The following is an 18,396-nucleotide window of genomic DNA, read 5'->3' as shown; positions in this document are numbered from 1 at the left end:
GTCAGAAGTAAGAGAAATGTGATTATACTTAAGCTTTGGCACACTGATGTGGTTACAGATTTTCAAAACATCTCTGATAGTAGGTTTGTATGTATCACTTAATTCTGTTACATTTAGGGTTCATATATTCCCAGTGACAGTCAATAGGTTGTCCACTGTCTGCAAGACACAGTGGCTGTGTACCTACCCTTCTCTTGTGCTGTACACAAGCATCTACATGTCTTTATCATAGATGCAGTGCAGTAAAAATAATTTTTTTCATTACTAGTAAAAAGTCTAAGAATGGCATCTTAGACCTTGTCTGGGCTTGTCTTTGCCTGATCTGATTTTAGCTTGTTTTAGAAGCGTGTAGATGTATTTGGTAACAAACACCACCCTTTTCTATTAATTGGTAAAAATAAATAAAATTTATTTCAAGCTCCTTTGAATAAGACTCATATTGCCCACTTCTTAGAGAAGCCTCAAACTGTTTGCCTTAGGACCTAGAGGAGCATTATAAAAGTGCAAGTAACATTAGAGAAAAAGAGTAGGTACTAGGAAGACAGTATCTAATTTCCAGTATTATTATCCTGTAATACTTATAACTCAATGCAGTATTTTTATTACACACTAAAATATAATTGGAGGAATATCAAATTCATACCTGTATATAAAGCATGATCTCTGATATCAATATTTTAGTATACAACTTGAACAAGCTTGTCAAAAGCTCACTATGTACGTGCTAAACTTTGCAACCCAAAACATTTTCATTGACAGTAAAAGGGACAATCCATGTTCAACACAGGTGCTGAAGTTTGGGTTTTATTTACTGAATCTTAAAGGATACATCTTCATTCTTGATGCTAACTCTTCATGGAAAATACACTTTAACTTGTTGCCAATGCAAATGTTATTGTTCAGAATGCTGTCGTAGCCCTAATGAATATTATCTGAGCTTAATCACTTGACAAATTGCAAGTGCTATTTTCCTACTAATGTCCTAACAAATCTATCATTGTTGCTGCCTCTTTTTATCTTTGATTTTTTATTCTTCTGTCTTTTTCTCAGGTATTTATTCAATTATTTGCACTCCTTACCCTGATATTCTTTGATGTATGGTCATTAAAAATCATGGGCAGTTTTGTAAAGTTCTGAAGTTCTTTTTCCATCATACTACAGTTAATATCTCATTACAAATATTATATCAGATCCCTTGTATTGGCAAAATATGATTTTATTCAAAGCTGTGGAAATGGTAGGAACAGAAGGGACTTTTCATCATCAGTCAGAAAGAGTGAGCTGAGATTGCATCATGGTATTGAATCAGTAAGCAAAACCTACCTTGCTGTTGTTATTACTGTGATATTTATTTTGTTGTGGTTGCCAAACCTTAGCTGAGGATCTGCTAGGATCAACAGTTACCTGAAGCACCACACCAGATTACAGCAGATGTTTAGAAAGCTCATATATTACACTGTGACCCAACAGCAAAATATCTGGAATTTTCCTCTGAAATTGTGGGGAAGGAGAAGTTGCAAACACCACTTCTCCATTTTTTCTTTATTAAAGAAACATCTTTTGCTACAGAGAGGAATTCCATCAGTGAGTATTTTTTATCCTATATGTTAAATGTTTTACATATGCCCAGTTTCTTCCTTGCTCATGGATTTTTCCCCAGTGAGATTATTTGCCAGGCAGATGTAAATACTCAAAAGAGACAAGCAGGAAATATGATGATGAAATTGAGGGTAAGCTACAAAGGCATTGATTATATATACATATTGAATTTAGAATCATTGCATAGTGAGAATACTGTGGTTGTTTTGGATTCAAATTCTAATTAAAATGTTGGTGTTGTAATGGAACCCAGTGATGCTGCCCCTTTTATCAGTGTTATGTGCATGTTGTGTTTACACCATGCACAGAGATCATATTGAATTTAATCACAGGAAATATGGCAGCATGCAGAGCATTGGGTCTAGAAGACTTCTGAATGCTTTTATCTAATTAACCAGGAACAGCAGCTTGTTTTACTGAACTTTTTTTCTTCATCTGTTTTAGAAAACTTCTATCACTACTGAAGACTGTCTTCTTTCTATGGCCAAGTACCTCTCATGACTTCATAATTCCTGAACAATTATTTATAAATTCTTCATAATTTTAGTGAAACTTGTTTTAGTACTTGGAATTTTCAAAATGTAAAGAGAAATGCATTCATGCCTTCAAACTTCCAACCAAATACAAACCCTCCATGCAACATCATTATGAGAGGCAATCCATGCATGCTCTTCCACATGGATGTTAAATCTCATTTCATCTTCTTACTCTGGTGAAGACTTCTCATCTTGTTTGGTGGTTTTGGGTTGTCTCAGCTTGCCTAGTTGTTGGTAGTTTTTCTGTGCTCAGTGCCTGTTACTGTCATGTAGTTTATTTGGTAACTTCTCCTTAGACAGAGTTTCTGGATTCCAAAAGCCTGCAGCATGCCTTTTTTTCTTTTTTTTTTTAATTGTTGACAGAAGACAACAAATGAGGTAATTTTTTTTTTTAAATGCCACTGATGCATTTGCCAAACACACTTTAGGAATTGTCATTTGAGATTTGCACCAATTAGGCCCCCAGGGGAATTCTATAACAGAAAGTAAGCTGTGAGGCGCAAGCACCTTCTAAATATGTGTTAATTGTTATATAATTGAAAATATTAGTGAATCAATTTTTTGGCCAATTTAGGTAATGACAGAGCTTGAGTATGTGTTTGTTGGGCTGGCTAGTTGTATCTGTTTCATAGTTGAAAATGAAGTTTAAAAGAAAATCAGTGAAGGAGATTGTACGTCTACTCCCCAGGACCTTTCTCTTTTTTAATGCTCTTCTTAACTTGAGCAGAAAATAAGAAATACGAGATTTCCTGTACAGTGGAAGTATTTGAAATACTGTACCTTAGGAAACTCCCACGTGGAGCTCTTAAAACATTTATGAGCACTCTGTGTCAGCCTTATTGTGGGTTCCTCTGTAGCAGGGCCGGCGTGTGCAGGCAGCTCCCACTGGAGCCACGGGAAGCATAGCAGGGAAGTCTGGCAGCAGAGTTAAGGGTAAAACAATAGTTAAGGAGAGCTCTCTTTTTTTGGTGGGTTGCCAAAGGAATAGGGAAGTGACATTGCAGCAGTGCAAATTCCTGAGCTGTCTGCTAGCTGGAATGATGTGAGATGGAGTGTTTAGTAGTGGAATGACTTGAACATCTGCAGCAAGCTTTTTCTCCAGGAAAATGACAATTTACTTGAAAGAACTCCAGTTCTTGAAGGAAGCATACAGTCTTCAGCAACTTACTTCCTTCCTTCCCCCTCTCCATTCCCCAGAAATATTTTTATTCTCCAAGATAAAATTATGTATTAAAAAGTCATATATGTTCTCTTCTATCATGTCTGGTGTGTGACCTACATGCTGATTTATTTAGTCTAATGTACAATAAATATTTAATTATTTTTATAAAGTGGAAAATCTTAATGTGCAGGTAAAATTAAATAGCACCTCTTGAAATTCCAGTTCCCAGAGAGCTGGAAGGAGACAGATGTTTCATGTATGATGGGAAGAATAAGTAGATCATATATCTGGAATAAAATATTTTCTGTTCTGTGGTTTTAATGGTCTAAGCAATTCTTCAAATTGTTTTTAAAAAAGCAATTGTTCAAATTCATAACTTCATTGTATTCAGAAGTTTGGGGTTTCTCTTCTTTTTTTCTAGATTTTTTTTCCAGGGCTTGCTTCTGCTAGCTAACTATAGACTGCAAGACACACATGTTAATGAGAGGTTGATGTTCTGCCTCATGTGCAGTCCCAACACCTTGATCCAGTCTTAGAACTTTGTCTTTGTTGTACAAAATTTCCTGTTGAAACAGCAAAGTTGAAAATATGTATTAAATTCTGTAGGTTAATAATTTGCCTGCTTGCACTTACCATTTTCCACAGACCTTTCTCCAATAAAAGGTTAATTTTCTGAAGCCATTTCCAGGCCCAAACTAGCAAAGACATTGAAGCTTCACAGATTCTCAGGATATTTAATGTTATGGTTGGGTGCCCCTGTACTGAGGCTCATTGCAATACGTAATTACCTTCAGTAGGAGACAGAAGATTTTAAAAATCTTTCTGCGTTTGAATAAATGAAACTCATTTCTCCTAGAAAGAAATGTATTGAACTCTTGTATTTCTGATTAAATAAAACCACAAAGAATCCTACATAGATTTCTCAAAAGCAAAATATTGATGAATATTGACGATTAAGCTCTCTGGACACCACAGAAGTGCTGCTTTACAAATCCCTGGGCACCTCCAGCCAGCATAGCCATCTTGGCTTCACTCAATTTCCACGACCAAAGCATTTCCAACTCCCTTGCAGGAAGCTGTAAAGAGCTGCTGCTTGTGGCTTCTTCAGTTGTTATTCTGCAGTTGCCAGAATTGTGGCTATGTTTAGCTTTTCTGACACACTGCTGAGAAACTGGGTGACCTGCCAGTAAATGTGCTCTCCTCTGTAGGAAACCTACCTGCTTCTGTCCACACCCTGTTCTTCTAGAACACTTCTACACTGATATAACAGTCCAGTGTCTAGCTTCCTAACTCTGCCAGGAATGGGAAGATCACTAAAAGGTGTTTTGTCAGTGCTTCAGCCCAGCTCACTCTTCTGGTAATTTGCAGGGATAGACACTAAGTCAGGGTCCCTCTCTTTTGGCCAAACCAGAAGCAAAGAAGTAAATCTCCTGGACAGAAGGGCCATCCCCTTTCAGGCTTAAACAGAGTTTAAACCTCTCACACCCAGGAGTTTCAAGGTACCAGGACACACATCATTAGTCACCATGAGTTCAGCTAGTGGGAGTTAGACGAGACTGAATAAATTTATATAATTATTGTGTTAAGATCATAAAAAAATGTTTTCCTTCCTGAATATGTTTGTGTTCCTCAGACTTGCAGACAGGACTGGTCCTTTCAGTGCATTTGAACTCACTGTATACATGTGAAAACTCTAGTGAGATTATGAACACTGGTTTTGCTCTTGCAAGGAGAATGAAGAGCTGTTTCTCATAAAAAGGAGCTTTCTTCAACTACTCTTGTTTCATTTTACACTTTTTGAGCTGCAACAGTCAGAGCTATTTTAAGCTTGTCACAAATTAGCAGAGAATTTTGTAACCCTGTATTAGTGTGGGAACTAATGGGTCAGGCCAGGTTCAGTACTGATGTTAATTGCTCCATCTCTATTTGAAGTCAATGGCACTGAATTATTTCCTGATAACAGAGGATTCAACCTTTCATTTTTCTTTTGACACACAAGCATTGGTTTTGCTGAGTGGAAATCTCACTTGTGAAGTTTTATAGACCTGGGCTGAGATGCTTTGTATGCTAACACTAGAGATCTTATCTTGTATCATTTCTGTGGCTTTCAATGCAAAGTATAACCTACTATTTCTATTATAGCCTCACACAGTTTTTTGAAAAAAAAATCAACAAGTATTTTAGAAAGGAGTGGGTGTCTCCTTCCCTCATCTTTTGTCCCCATTCTTCACATGTCGTTTTCCTCATCAGACCTCTATTTCTAGTGTGAAATCCTTTGTACTCCTATTTGAATTTTCCATCTTCTTTATTTTCCTCTTTGATTCTGTTTCTAGTCTCTTAACAGCAACCACATTCTCTGCTTTGCTGCTCAATGATTAGAGTTTCATTTCTAGTTATTATCTTGCTATGTGAATTTTCTGAAAATATCTATAATCTGGAATTACATCTAGTAATTAAAAAAATTTCCATTTATGTGTCTTCCCTTCTACCCTCTCTGTCCACCTTTGTCATAAAGATTCAGAAATATTTTTTGACAAGAACTGAATTTTTCTTGTACTTTTACACATTCAGTTATTTGTTTTATATATGTCAGGAATTTCACTGATAACTGATTACTGAACTGATTTATTGCCATATAATACGTGTATACATACACATATTATATGGCAATAAATTAATGAAGAATGTATTCTGGCATTTACATGTGTATTTTTTCTGCCTTTAAAACCGAAGTTTAATTGAAATGCAATTTTGTCTGCCAATTCTTCTGAGTTATTTGAATTTTCTTTGAAGATTAGTAATTGTCTAATTATAATAATCTTAATACAAGAAGTTTTCCGAAGTAGGATTTCCGTAGGAGTTTGGTTAGGGCAGTCTTATCTGGGACACCTGCTTCATGAAAATATTCTGGGTTTAAAATACCCAGATATTTGATATAAATAGAAAAAAATATAGACAAAATATTTCCAAGGGGACATAAAAAAATCTAGATAATTTTAGTGGTCTAATTCATAAAAATGGTCTGCAACATACATATTGGCACATACTATGTAAGCATAAAGGAGAAGGTCCCTGGAGGGAGAGTGAACTTCTGTGCTGAGGTAGGGACAAGAGGCCTAAGTGGCACAGGACAGCACAGGTATGGAAATTCCTTAAATTCACATTATTTTCAGCACAAAAAATAAACATGTCTTGAATGCGTAAATCTATTCCCAGCAGGTCTGTACCCTCTAGAGTGTGTGGTGCTTGGTGTGCTGAAGTGTGGTATTCACATTCTCTAAACAAGAGAGAGACATAATTCTGTCTCCCAGGATTTTTCCTGGGGAAGGCAGTAAGAAGCTCAGAGAAGAAGAGAAAACAATTCTCATCTCTGCTTGCTGCTCCTGTTGTTTGGCACATGTGGAATGTGCTATGGAGATTGTTTACCAAGATTTGTTAGTTGGATTCTGGTGATGGTTGTTTGGATTGATTGGCCAATTGGGTCAAAGCTGTGTCGTGACTGTCTGAAGACAGTCACAGGTTTTTCTGTAGTATCTTTTTAGTATCTCTTTAATTTAGTATAGTATTAGTGTAATATAACCTAACTTAATAAAGCAGTTGTTCAGCCTTCTGAGTCATGGAGTCAGAGTGCATTATTTGTTGCATGGGGGTCACCCTGAATCGATACTTAAGCACTCTGGGTAGCTTGAGACATCTTCATGCCTATCCAGACTGTATGGCAGTCCAATATTCACACACTCAGCTTTTCACTTCTGCTTGGTGCTTAAATCTCAGCTGTTGTGTAATATCCACCTTTGATGATGTTTTCTACTGAATAAGGACAAAGACAACCAAGTGCTTATGGTCTTCCAATACCTTCCCATAATGGACACTCAGAGATACAGTTCACTGCAAGAGTTATGGAGGAGTTCAGACAATAAAACTGCAAGAAAATTTAAATTATGGACTTGTATATGCTGATACTTACGTGATTATGAGCACATAAACTTGAGCAACGTCAGTGAAATAAATTTCATTTATTGTGGCTTCTTGTGTTTTAACAATGTTTAAATAATAGCTGACCCAGATGAACTAAACATCAAAAATTATCACTGCCTAGAAATCAAACCATAAAAATTATCTGTTCCTAATAACTAGGATTTTTTCAAAGAAAGTACTAGTCCATAATCTTTTTATTTGCATGTCTCTTCTTAAGCTGTACAAAGAATTTGGAAAGCGTGTAGGCGAATGAAAACATACTTTTGGAGGCAAATGTGAGGGAATAATCTTTGGTACTTGACAGCCATGATTTCATGAAGAGGTCAAAATGTGACAGAACCTAGTGCAGAAATAGCACAGTGCATGGATAAGAGGTAGCCCAGTCCCAGTGATGACAGCCTCATCCTCAGATAAGCATCTCTTACTGAGGAAAGGATGCTTGTTTTCTCCTCATGTTTTCAAATTTATGAATGTATGACCCGCTTGTTTATTTCCAAGTAATTGTCACCCAGATTCCTGCTTCAAGCATCAGCTTGTCACTTATATTTTAATTTTAGAGGGAAACTGACCTTTTAACAGTGAATGGAGATTAATTCTTTTTCCAGTTTTTATTTTTCCATAGGTTTTGATCCAGGAAAGCTGCACATCAATGGAGTTGGTCCTGGTTCCCCAACTGGAGGAGAGGTGAATATCTCCCATTTAGTAATCCTAGAAAGGAGATGGGCTGGCAAGTAGAGCAGTGAGTTACTGCACAATGTTGAGAATGGGACAGTCTTCAGCAGTAGGGAAAATAATTTATTTTTAAAAAAGTTATACTTCTGCTTCATTTAAATCTCCCTTTTTTTTAATTTCATGTCTTTTTGTGTCTGATTGGTAGCTAGACTTTTTTTCTCCTTTCTTTACTATTTTTTATTGTTCACTCTTTATTTTTCCTGTTATTTCCCTCCCTGAAATGCAGTAAATTTAGAGTGGTATTAAGGGAAATAGGTTTTAATGAAGTAAATTTGGTCAATGACTGTCATATGTCATACATTATTTAATACAGAAGTAATAGAAGGTGACCAATGTGATACTAAACCTTCTGAAGAAACAAAAAGAATCTGAAGAAACCAAGGGTCAATTAACCTCGTTTTATTTACTAGACAGATGCGTAGATTCATGCAGCCTTTTTGTCTAATTAGCTTAATAACCACCTAAATGACAATATCCTTTTGCATATTAAATATATGTTAAATATTCTCTCAGAGAAAATGTAGAAATATGAAATCATCACTTAACCAGTAAACACACTTGATGGTGAGTGATGAGTATCCTGTGTACTGGAGTTAATGGAGAAATGGTGAGAGGTTATCTGAGGGAACAGTTGCTCTACAGGGGGAACTCCTCATCAACACATCTGCTAGGGGTCTTCTGAAGTCAACTGCATATCAGTAGGGATGATAAAACTAATATTGCTGGAGAAATGAAGCTGTCACAGGAAATAAAGAAAAGTCCCCTTATAGGTCAGCAACTGTTTAAAAGGTATGAAATAGAAGGTAGAGTATATACTTGGTTGTGACAATAGAAGACAGAACTGAGATCCAAATGCTATGTAGCATAATTTTTTAAAAATCTGGAACAAGTGTTAATAAAGAAGTAAGAGGGTTTGTATTTGATTTTTATGATATCATATTTAAACCAGAAATATTTAGGGTGTCTATCAAAAGTTACAGAAAATTCTCCTGCTAACTAAATTCTACAGTGGCAAAAATGCAGTGACATTAGCTGTCATAGATGCAAAACAATATAAATGAATAATAATAGTCACTGGTAGTATCCAGGTAACTATGGCTAAAGTTATTTTGAATGAAAAGAAAGAGAAAAGTTCTTCATATTTGTAAAAAAGCCTAGAAGAGGGATGAAGTGAAGCACAGATGTCTCATTAAAACTTTCAGTTCTTAAGAGAATCTCAAGTGAAACTCAAATTTTGACTACATTTTTTTGGCTAATCCAGTTACTCTTCACCTATATGGTCATAAAGCTGGAGAGAAGTTTTTTCTTTAATAAGAGTTCAACTCCAAGGACAGACAAGAAGCTTTTCAAAGCTGCATGAGCAGAAGCTGGACTCCAAATTCACTGACTCCCAGCAGAGATGAAGTGCCATATAAACATATGTGTCTTTATTTATCTCCTCCCTGTAACCACCTACACACAAACTAGCCTAGTTTCTTATCCACACCATGTGGGCAGAGGATGGGAAAATAGCTCCTGGGAGATGCTCCTGCTCTCTCCTTGCAAGGAAGAGGGAAGTTTAGGTTGTTCCTGAGGTGCTCTGACTGCAGCTGTTCAGTAACAAACCAGGACTGCCCTGGCAGGAGAGTTACACATCCCACTCCTGCCGCAAGTGAAAACCTGGGTCAAATATCTGGGTGCCAGCACAGCCACAAATACCAGCCTCTCCTGACAAGACCTGTTATCTTTACTTAGCTGATGAATATAGCTGAGGTTTACCACTTTCTCTCTTCCCTCTTTACCCCACACCCAGACTGTCAGACTTCAGATGGCTAAATTAGCTTCCCCAAGTTAAAAAACTCGCAATTTTGAGTTAAGCATTATCAAAACCCTCTTCAAGGATATTCTCTAGCTTTCTATAACAGGAAAATATATTGTGTTTTATTCATCACAATGTATTTATACCTATCCAAAGATGAATAACAGTTTTCTTTGGTTATCTAGAGTCCATGTAAAAGAAACATTTAATTTACTATAAAACAATTATATTAAACAGCAAATACTTTATTTCAAGTATTTTTTAAATGAGGAAATGGTATCAGCAGGATCAAAGGATGTTACAATATAAAAACATGAAAATCTGATTTCATTTTGAAATTATTTTGCATGGTTTTTTTTCAGATATTTTTAGAGTTTAAAATTTGAATGACTACCCAATGTTATCAAATATTTTGCTCAGGAAAAGAAAGCAGTGGTTGTAAAAATCTCACTATATTTCAAACAGCCTCTCATCCTTACAATCTACCATTAATAATAATTTTAAGAAGATGAGATTTTAGACCAAGTTTCCACCTTGGGGGAGTTTTCTTTTTATCTTGGCATTGCAAACCTTTGAAAAGAAGCATTTCGAATGGAAGGCATGACAGATCTTTTAAATGGAATATGCAGCTACTGAGCTCCACACTATAATTACTGTCATACTGAAGAAGGTTAAATATTTATGAAGAATGTGCTTTTTATCAGTCAGTCTAATTTTTAAACCTGAATTCTGTAATTGCATTGATATGCCAATAATCAAAGGGGGGTTCTTTCTTGGCAGGCATAAGATTTTCACCAGCCTCATTTATTTGTGAAGTGTGGCCAATATAAACAAATTCTGTGTAGTTTTTTTCATTTTGGATCAAAAATTAAATTGAAACCAATTATGCTAGATAACATCTTAGGCAATTCCTGACTTTTTCTTTTTTTTTTTTCCTCCAGAGATCAGAAATTGGACTCAAGGTATATTGAGGCTTTTTTTGGTCACCAAATTTGGTTAGGCTGAATAGCAAATTAGAGTCTTAGCAGCATTTTTTGCTGTATTGAAAAAATTAAGTAGACTTCTGAATATTTTCCTGCCAAAATTTACTTCATGACCTTAATTTCCCTGGTTCTTGCACTTTAATAAGTTTGTTGAAAATATGTTCCAAATTCTAGTTTTACCAAGGTTATTACAGGTAACTTTTACCTCATACTGAAATTTTATAATCAAAATACTAATAAAACAAAGAGGTGAAAATATTTGTTTAATAATTTGATTGATTCACGTCAAGCCCCGCTATTTTCATGTGACTGTTTTGTGTGAATTAATCTAGAACACTGGTCTGAAGAGACATACTAGAAAAATCACAGTCTGTACATGTCCTAAAGGATGTACAGACTGTGATTTTATAATTAATCAGGCTTTTAAAACTTCTGATGGGTCCTCCATGTGGAGAAGCAATGCATGGTGCTGAACCCACTCAGTCTAGAGGGTCCTCTTGAAGCGCTCAAGTTACTGGGAGGAGGTGAGGGGTGCCTGCTTTTGAGGTGGAAACTACCTCAACTGCCTAAGCAGCACCTTCAGGATGTGATAAATAGAATAACAATAAATGTCTACAGAATGTCAGGTCAGCCAACCCGCCAGTGTTTTCCTCTCTTCTGAAGAAAACTCCATGTTTTCTTCTTTCTATGAACTGGAAAGGAACAGACCCAGGCATTTGAAGCTGTATGAAAAGAACACTACCCCTTTGTGTTCACAGGAATCCTGGCACAGCACAGGTGTTCTCTGAAAGAAAACAAGTCCTGCTCAGTTGTGTGAGAGGTGTACTCTTGTCCCTGGGAGGAGGTCCTGCACCCTGCTTCCAGGAGAGATGCAAGGATCATCCCCAGAGTAATAGAAGTGAGCACTCTGTAGTGCAGTGTTTTCTCATGGGTACTCAGAGAAATTTTCTATTAGCAGTTCAGGGCAGCCCTTCTGTGGAATAAATCTCACTGTGCACCAGGATAGGGAAGGAAAGGGACAAAATTCTGGTGCAAGTTCCATGAAGTAAAGCATTTTTCATCCTGAGGAGACCTGTTTTTTCACAACTTCCAGAAAATATTGTAAGGGCTAAAAGTGTCAGTAAAGCTGAGTCATGAAGCATCTTGTACTTAAAATAAATTTGCTCTTTTTAATTTCATTGCAATTTAAGTAAAAACCTAGAATTTTTTAAAAAATGGCATTTACAGAATTCATTTTCTTCTATTCAAGCTATAAAGCTTGGAATATATACTTTCAGAATTTGTTATGAATTTAGTATTGACTATTTCTGACTCTTTCAGGGTTCAGTATTGTTTGGTTGACAATCTGAATGCAAAGAGTTAAATCCTGGGAAATGGCAACAAGGTTGTTAAAGGAGTGCCTTAGAAGGTAGAACAATGACACAGATAAGGCAGCCTAAGGTATATAACTTCAAAGAATTTTAGATATGAGTGGCTTCTGGGCTGTTGGGATACAAACTGGCTCCGTGTAGGCTGCAGTGGGGCACTCTTCCCAGGGCTATGCCTGGGTTCAGCAGAGATCTGAAACTTCAAAGACTTTAGGAAAGGGGAGGGGGCATTAATAGATTAGGAAAGGCTATGAGGGATGAATCAATGGAAAGCTGACAGATTGAAAGACACATGGGAAAATATCAAGTGTGGTGAGCTGAGTGGGATGTTGGGGTTTTTTGCTTTGTTTCATTTTGCTTTACTTCCGGAAATGAGGTTAGTTCAGCTCATGAGAAAATAAAAGTTTCACACAGTTCTGTGTATGTTCCAGAATTCATGTTTCAGTTCTCGTTTCCCAGGTGCAATCATATAACTATGACTCTGTACATATGTTCAAGAAACAATTATGTCCAGTGTTTTATTGTTACTGAGATAAATCCTGGGAGAGGTTAAGCTGCAAATCCCACTAAAGAGAGATGAAATAAAGGTCTAGCATCTCTGATATACATTCTTAAATATCCAAAAGAAAGAGATTCTGATATATCTATTAGCTGTGACAGTGGTTTTCATAATTGTTTCTCCAACATTACATTAAAATAATTGTATAAATCTGATTCTTCCCCTCAATAAAGGCAGACTGAGGACAATCAAGATCATCACAGACTACTAAGACTGTGTCTGTTTTGTCCAGAGTGACCTTGTACAGAAGTTATCTGTGTTGGTAATATGGAAAATGAAAATGTTACATCATTTAACCTTTGTTATCTTCTGTTATATAGATCTCTGTTAATTTTTTTTAATCTATTCTCTATTAAGTAAAAATGTTTCTTACAAAACTATTCTTCTGCATCATTTGCTGCTTTATATTCAGAGATGCATAAGGGATTAACTTTTAACCCATTTTATATTGTGTTAATAGAATTGCATTATATATATTGTTGATCGGCTTCTAGCAGGTGCAAATGCCTTTAGGTGTTTTCTTGTGGATTTTTTTTTTATTCCCTTAGTTTTTAATTAAATATGATTTAAAGGGGCAATAAATGTTGAACAAGGTTGCTACATTCAGGAAAGTATAGTCAGAGTAGAAGAGTCTGGAAGGGAAGCTTGTGAGGAGCAGCTGAGGTCACTTGTTCTGCTCAGCCTGGGGAAGAGGAGACTGAGGGGAGACCTCACTGCAGTTACAGCTTCCTCGTGAGGGGAAAAGGAGGGGCAGGTACAGATCTCTTCACTCTCTGATCAGTGACAGAACTCGAGGAGATGGCCTGTAGTTGTGTCAGGAGAGCTTTTGGATAACAGGAAAAAGTTTTTCACCAGAGTGTGTTTGGGCACTGGAACAGGATCCCCAGGGAAGTGGTGACAGCACCAAACCTTTCTGAGTTCCAGAAGCATCTGAACAATGCTCTCAGGCACATGGTGTGATTTTTGGGGTGTCCTGTGCAGGCCTAGGAGTTGGACTCAATGGTCTTTGATGGATCCCTTCCAACTCAGTATATTCTGTGATTCTAGAATTCCATTATGTTAATTCTAATAAGACAATATTGGTTTTGCTTAAAACATGTTAGCCTGATCTCTTTGTTCTTCAAAACTATTTTAGTGTTCTTGAAAATATAGGGATTATATGAAAACTGTATAATATTTGAGGAATTCTGAATAAATAAATCATTAAATACAAGTTTTAGCATTCAAGTGGAGTCTCTGTTATACCTCTAGCAAGTAGCTCATCTGAAGTCTTTAACTTCAGTTACATTCCTTCAAGTATCAGTGATTCAAAAGGCACTGGGAGTTGGGACAAATTGTAGGAATGATAAACATTAGAATTATGTTATTTAAGGAGTATAATTTAAAGTTCTGAAGAAAAGCTGTTTGTTTCCAAAAATATCTCCATAGGAATCCTTATGGAAATTCTATTGTTCTCTTTCCAGAATCACAATCTTATCTAATGCTTAAATACTCAAACAATTTTAAAGGATGATGGTGAGGTACCTGTAGGTTTTTAAATTCTGTTTTGGAATCTTGCCTGACAACAGTCATGCAAGGATGTTCTAAATTACACTTAGCAGAAACATAGAAGAAAAAAATCAGCTTTATGTGACTGATTTTGCAAATGAAGCTGTAAAGGTTTTTGTTGTACATCATCTGGATATCTGAGGTAATGTTGTCACAAACATTCAGATGTTGTTTAAATCCTGTTCATGATTTTTACAGCCAATCAGGCAGAACAGCAATAGAACATAATTTTTGCAAACAGTACTGTAAATGGTATAACACATTGCATTGCATACTTCTTGAAAGAAGACATGAGGTACATCTTACTACCAGGTGTATAAATATTTAAACAATTTGCTGCCAGTTTATTTAAGTGAAAAATTAACTTCCATTCTGATATTCACCTACAAAAATCAATCAGAGAAAGGCTTTGCTTATTTTATAGGACTATTACTAAAGAATGGCAATTTACATTTCCTATTTTAGTCTGCAGAACAGCAGTCTATGGCCAGATATACCCAGTTACTCTCAATGACTTAAGGAAACATTGTTGCCTCCTGCAAATGAAACATATGGGCACTTCAAAAATATTGAAAATCTTGATTCTATTGGCCGGGGGGTTTTTTAACAAACAATTAAAAATTTGGTTTTTTTAATGTATTTTTTCTTTGTTGTGTTTATTAGAAAAGAATGTAGTCCTATATTTAATTTACCTTAGGTAAGTCTATAAATCTAATAGTCATTGACCTCATTGCTGCAGCACCTTTTTCTTCCTGCCTTCTATTTTCTTCTTTTCATAATTTCTACAGAAGTAGAGCAATATAGCCCTTTTCCAGTGACATCAGAGTTCACCTAAACCTACACTTTCTTTCATGAATTTTGTTTCTTTCCCAGATGACAGTCAAGACAAGTGACCTTAGCATACACTCAGTACAAACAGCACCACTATGTCTCAATAAGTCTGTATTCTAATGATTTTGAGGCAAAATATCTCTTGATGTATGCAGCCAATAAAGCCATGTCAAGAAAGGAATTAATTTAAATACCAGTTTGTTGTAGGAGGGGTACTGAATGACCAATTCTGAAGCTCATGCTTTCACCTTTGGCTCCTAAGCTCGCTTCCATTTGATAGTAACTTCATGTGTTCTTTTGAGGCCACCTCTTGATTAGGAGGGGTACTGAATGACCAATTCTGAAGCTCATGCTTCACCTTTGGCTCCTAAGCTCACTTCCATTTGATGGTAACTTCATGTGCTCTTTTGAGGCCACCTCTTGACCTAGACTGAATTGAGAGAAAACAGAGATTCCACAGTATTCCTCTGGGTGTGCTCTAGAGCTGGTTGTCTTTCTCCTGTGAACATGTACATTAATTGTATAATTTAAAAAAAGGAAGAAAAATGCTTAGCAACTTCATATTTCTCTGACCTCTTATCTAAATTACAGGGACATCTGAGCATAGTCATGGCCTTGCTTTGCAGTTTATGAAAGTCTTTGTTCACCATGGTCATTGTACGAGAGACCTCTCTTACCAGATCAGCACAATCCTGCAGACATTTCATTCAATGAAATAAAAGAAAGTGGTCGTGGTTGTGGCAGAGGTGGTGGCTTCTTCTGCTTTTCAAACCAGCATTTTAGCGTGTAAACTCAGATTGCAAGGAATAGCTTTTTCTTGATTGTCTGTGGAGACTAATAAATTGCTAGGAGATGAATAGTGATTAACGATTTCAAGGGAATGACGACTGTCTTTATGGTTCACATCTCATCAACCAATCTGCTCTTGCTTGCTTTATCTTGTCTGCTTATCTTGCCTGCATGAGCAAGTTGGAATCTGCCTCGGTAACCGCTTCTGCATAGTCTTTTTGTTTTATTTTGAAGTATTAAATGGAGAGAAGGAAACTGGCATTTTCTTTTCCTGAGGCATTCAGTAAATATACTAGAAAAGGCAAAGAAGCCTGGTAACTTCTTCACTGCTGTACAAGCTCCAAGAAAGCCAGAAGAAAAATCTGTTTTCATTCTCTCCCTTATACTTGAATTACAGGTGTCAAAATATGGGTAATTTAGTAGAATTTTCTAGGGATATAAAAGAAAAATAGCTTGATCCACCATAAGACTTTAGTTTGAGCTGCAGAATACACTATCAATGAACCATAACTGCTGGGACTGTCTGCATCCTTCTGCTGCATTTAACTTAATTGTCTGTTTTAAGATAAATTGTAAAGCAACATATCAAGTTAGCAGCTTATTGACTGTCCTTCTGGAAAATATGTAGAGCAGGCATGTTTTAAAATTAATTCTGTAAAAGAGTGAACAAGTCTGTCTGTACAAGACAAGCAAGCATATGTCTGCACATAGCAAGCATTGGACTGATAGGCAGTAACTCAAAAATGAACTGAACTTATTTGGGTGGAGGGAATTTTATTAGACATGGGTTGTTTCCATGAACACTTTGATTATAGATAATTTCTACATGATTTATTGTTCTTTCAAAGATAACTGGCTCTATACAACTTTGCTTGTAATTTAAAAGATACCCTTTTTATTCTCATACTGTTTGGCTAGTTTAAGAAGGATAGCTATATAACCTTGGTATTCTTTTCTGGGCCAGAGAGGGAGGAATTTAGTTTTATTTTAATGAAGTCCTTTACAACCTTTCAGAAATGAAGAGGCACTATGGAACCATGACAGATAATTTTTCTTAACATCTGTTTTCTTAACATCTTTTCCAATGGTAAAAATTTTATTATATCAAAGTGTTTAGGGTTTAATGAACCTATGTTAATTTAAACAATATGAAAGTTTGGCTTACCATCTGTAAAATTCTAGTGCATGTCTAATGTTTGTATTTTATTTGATTATTTGGGTTCCTTCCATTATTTAACTTGCTATAATGCTAAATTCCTTTGATACATTTACAACTGTTCCATATAAAGCAGAGCTGAGGTAGGTCTCCCTTGCCTTCTGGTTGGTTCTTTTTAACTTTTGCCTATGGAGAAAGCAAAACTTCAGAAAAGGTTAGCTAAGCTAAGGGGGGGGTTATCATTGGAGATAGCATAAACAGAAAAATGAAAATACCTAACTGAGATGGTTTTAGTGTTTTTAAAGATGAGATTTTATTTTCATCACTTCAGTTTGTAGACATTTAAAAAGTAGTGTTTTTTCTTCAGTTATGGACTCCTTGTTTTGGTTTTTTTGTGTGTGTGGTTTTGGCTTGGTGGGGTTTTTTTAGAAGGTGGAGGCTATTTCCCTGTGGCAATATTCACAAAGTCTTCAGGAGGCTATCAGAGCTGCCATAAAAGAATCCAGTACTTCTGAAAATTGGTTTTCAAAATGGCAAAGGTTACTTTTCTGCATTTTCTGAATAAACTGTAGTTTATGTCTATGGATCTAAAGAATTGTCTCCCTTTCCACAGATGATTGTATGGAGGACAGCATATTTAATCAGTGCATCTGAGAGCAGAGCAAGATAACAATCCTGCTGATTAGAATAAAGGCTTTCCCAATTACTGATATTTTGTATAAAATTGATCAATAATTTTATATTCTTTTAGAAAAGGAAAGACTTTTTCTTGTCATTATTTTTCTGATTCGTTACACTTATCAAATATTCAGTTATAAATATACAAATTGTGGCACAATTGCCTTGTGAAATCGGCTGAGGGTGGTACTAAAAGTGTCTCCTTCAAAAACAGGAATTATCTTGGACCCTGCACCCTTTGTTGGCAGACAGACAAAATGCTAAGGATTGAATGGAAAGGCAAAAATTGAATGGAAAACACAACCCATTGAAAGACGAACGTTTTGAGAGGTGTGGGGAAATCTGCACTCCCACAGTTGCAGTGTCCTCACAGACAGGTTTGGGGGTCATTTACCACCGCCTCCTCTTCACCCAGAGTCTTTGAACACTATTGCATCTAACATCAGTCAAGTAGAAAAATGAGCCCTGGGCTCATCATTCAGTTTAAAAGTTTTTATCAAAAGCATTTGTCTGCAGTGTCCTCACAGACAGGTTTGGGGGTCATTTACCACCGCCTCCTCTTCACCCAGAGTCTTTGAACACTATTTCATCTAACATCAGTCAAGTAGAAAAAATGAACCCTGGGCTCATCATTCAGTTTAAATGTTTTTATCAAAAGCATTTGTCCGTTCATGGATTGG

Source organism: Passer montanus, unplaced genomic scaffold (genome assembly GCF_014805655.1).
Source record: "Passer montanus isolate IOZ18808 unplaced genomic scaffold, ASM1480565v1 scaffold67, whole genome shotgun sequence".
In the NCBI taxonomy this organism is placed as follows: Eukaryota; Metazoa; Chordata; class Aves; order Passeriformes; family Passeridae; genus Passer; species Passer montanus.
Note: the sequence above shows the minus strand (reverse complement) of the source record.